This window comes from Colobus angolensis, unplaced genomic scaffold (genome assembly GCF_000951035.1).
Source record: "Colobus angolensis palliatus isolate OR3802 unplaced genomic scaffold, Cang.pa_1.0 Scaffold393, whole genome shotgun sequence".
NCBI lineage: Eukaryota > Metazoa > Chordata > Mammalia > Primates > Cercopithecidae > Colobus > Colobus angolensis.
Genome location: NW_012117299.1, coordinates 1,343,617 through 1,347,210, shown reverse-complemented (window position 1 = coordinate 1,347,210; position 3,594 = coordinate 1,343,617). Strand labels below are relative to the sequence as shown.

At 42.9% G+C, this 3,594-nt stretch overlaps 1 pseudogene; it reads right to left on the bottom strand.

The window, feature by feature from the left end:
* Positions 1-1,590: 1,590 nt before the first annotated feature.
* On the bottom strand, positions 1,591-2,185 carry LOC105521022 (annotated as a pseudogene).
* Between the last annotated feature and the right edge of the window lie 1,409 nt (positions 2,186-3,594).

Sequence of the window (3,594 nt, the reverse complement as noted above, 5' to 3'; positions counted from 1 at the left end):
ACATTCAAGTTGCCCTGAATATACACTTCAATTAGCAGTCATAACAATGAGTTTTTAAACCAGATAAGAAGAGTCAGTTCCTAAATTATTTAGCAAGTATTTACATTAAAATAACTTAAACTACTGATTAGCTATACATTTTTCTTTGTATCACAATTTCTAGGAACGTGAAGATAATGGCTTAGGTACCTAGTCAGGCATAAAATGTCTTTTAAACAATTGCCACAGGCAGGGCATGGTGGCTCACACCTGTAATCCCAGCACTTTGGGAGGCCGAGGCGGGCAGATCATCTGAGATCAGGAGTTTGAGACAGCCTGGCCAACATGGTGAAACCCCATCTCTACTAAAAATACAAAAATTATCTGGGCATGGTGGCACATGCCTGTAGTTCCAGCTACTCGGGAGGCTGAGGCAGGAGAATCACTTGAATCCAGGAGGCAGAGGTTGCATTGAGCCAAGATCAAACCATTGCACTCCAGCCTGGGCAACAGAGTGAGACTCTGTCTCAAAAAAAAAAAAAAAATGCCCAACTGAAGTCCCACACTTATGTCTCTCTGGACCTGATAAATTCTGCATACCTCACAGAACTCAGACTGCTCTTAGCTATTTTTCTTTTCTTATAAGCACACAAACAAATTAAAAGACTTGGCCTAGTATGGTGGCTTACACTTGTAATCCCACCACTTTGGGAGGCCAAGGTGAGCAGATCACTTGAGTTAAGGAGTTCGAGACCAGCCTGTCCAATATTGTGAAACTCTGTCTCTACTAAAAATACAAAAATTAGCCAGGCATGGTGGCACGGGCCTGTAATCCAAGCTACTTGGGAGGCTGAGGCTCAACAATTGCTTGAACCCAGGAGGTGAAGGCTGCAGCGAGCAGAGATTGCACCACTGCACTCCAGCCTGGGCGACAATGTGAGACTCTATCTCAAAAAAAAGAGTAAAAGACTTCATTTTTTTTCTGTGGAAATAAAAGAAGACACAGCTGTGACCTCTCCTTTTTCTTTCAGAATTTAATCCTCTGTCCTTTTCAAATGTATGTTACATCTTTATAATGGCTAAATAAACCTCTTCTCAGTCTCACAATTTAGGACCTGGGAGCCATGTTTCAAAATATGTATTCAAGGGAGATAGCTCTCATAGTTCTTCCGGGAGGGTAAGAACTGAATTTTGGTGGGCAGGGTGCCTTGGCCCAATCTTCAAAACTATATCCTCACGAAAAGATTTGAGGAGTTTGCTTCTTCTCATTTGGATAAAACCAATTAGCTAACACTGGTGGTCCTCCTAACAATTATGCTAAACTTAAGATGAACTATATGTGACAAAACATGCTGTCAAGTTTTCTTACTTGAAGCCTATTTTTGTTTATCTTGAAAACATGTTTGTAATGGGTTGCATCTGCTTGTCAATATAAACGGGTGATATTCCTTGTGTCTTTTCAATCTCTTAATGAGTTGCCTATGATGTCCATCATATTGTGGTTTAATGTTCACTCAATAATAAAACTTTTCTATCTCTACTACCATTGTGGAGAGGATTTGGGGATTGGGAGGTTTTTTTCGTTTGTTTGTTTGCTTTGCACTCAAAATCTTTTTAATAAGAGGGTAGGATCCAGGGTTAGTTTTTGTAGCCTGGGCTGGCCAGTTGGCCTCTGGCACGCTCGAACTTCCAGCCCTTGGAGCAGACGTAGGCTTTGGTGTGGCTGTGCGGGGTTCCTGGGGCCTTGCCCAAATGCCAGTACACCTCTCGGCACTTGCGAGGACCAGAGAGCAGGACAGTGCCACAGCCCTTGGGGGAGTCCAGGGCCAGCTGGTCGAAAGTGAGGATCTTGCCCCCTGCCCTGAGGATGCGGCTGCGGGCCCGGCTGGTCACGCGCAGTGCACATACCTTCAGTGTGGGGACCTCCTGAACCTGCACGTCATCCGTTATGGTCCCCACAACCAGGGCCATTTTGTTTTCCCGGCCAGGAAGCTTCATCTTCTGGATCATCCGGGAAAGGGACAGAGGCGGCCGGTTGGTGCGACTCGTAAACAACCTCTTCAGCACAACCCGGTTGAATGCGTAATTGGTTCTTCTGGCCTGAAACCTGTACAACTTGACCAACAGCCTCAGGTAGATATCCTGGCTCTTGGGCTCCTTGCTGGTGAAACTTTCGATCCTTGTTGTGGCAGATGTCAACTCCCATGATGGCACCTCCTGCTCAGTCAGGTCTGGAAAGAGCGATATTTTTTTTTTTTTTTGAGAGAGAGAGAGTCTCACTATGTTGCCCGGGCTGGTCTTGAACTCCTGGGCTCAAGTGATCCTCCTGCCTTGGCCTCCCAAAATGCTGGGAATATTTTGTTTTTAATTGTATTTTCCCAACAATAGTATACCATTTCCTAAGTCCTGGAGCAATCAGGTAATAGAAGACACCACCTTCAGGCAGAGAGAGGAGGAAGCAGCCAAGGTATTACATAGCAATGAATTTTGCAAAGCATTAAACTACAGTAAGTCCTCATTTAACTTTATAGATAGTATCAACCTTAAATAATGAGATTCAGAAAATATGATTAAATATAGTTTATCTGATCTCAAAGCTTAAGGATGGCTACCGAGGGCACAGATTCAAGTCATCCTAAATGTACACTCTGATTAGCAGCAGTTACAAGTGGCTTTTTAAAACAAAAGAGAAGAGGCAACTCATACATTTTTTTACCAAAAATTTACATCAAAATAACATAAGCTACAGATTGGCTATACGTTGTTCTTTGTATCACAAATTCCAGAAGCATGAAAATATTAAGTGAGGCACCTAGCCGTGAGAACAAATGCTTTTAAACAGTTACCCCTGGGCGGCCAGGTGCAGTGGCTCAGGCCTGTTATTCCAGCACTCTGGGAGAACGACGTGGGTGGATCACGAGGTCAGCAGTTCAAGACCAGTCTGACCAACATGGTGAAACCGCGTCTCTACTAAAAATACAAAAATTACTCCACATGGTGGCAGGCGCCTCTAATCCCAGCTACTCAGGAGGCTGAGGCAGGAGAATTGCTTAAACCTGGGAGGCGGAGGTTGCAGTGAGCCGAGATCGCGCCACTGCACTCCAGCCTGGGCGACAGAGTGAGACTCCATCTCAAAAAAAAAAAAAAAAAAAACCGTTACCCCTGGACCTGGGTTGGGAAGCAGTGGGAATGGGGGTGTATGTGACCAAAGTCCCATACTCATGTTTCTCTGGGCTTAAAAATTTTGCAAACCTCATATAACTCAAACTGCTCTGAGCTATTTTTCTTTCCTCAATAGGTTATTGAAGCTGCGACTTTGAGCTAAATAATGCATAATAAAACCAAATTTACCTTAGGCTAATTGATATAAACAAGAGTTAAGTTCCTAAGGCATATTTCAAGTCACAAAAAAATTACAAAACTTCTAAATAAGGACAAAAAGCACCTCTAATATTAAACACTGAAATAAACATGAGCTGTACATACATTTTTAATGGATTAATAAAAACAAGATAATTATCCAATTTTTGGTGAATCAGGTAGTGATGACGGTCATAATGGTGTTGGGTTAAATCAAGAAATAAATGTTTGCAAAGCAAAAAGTGTTAAGTTTTT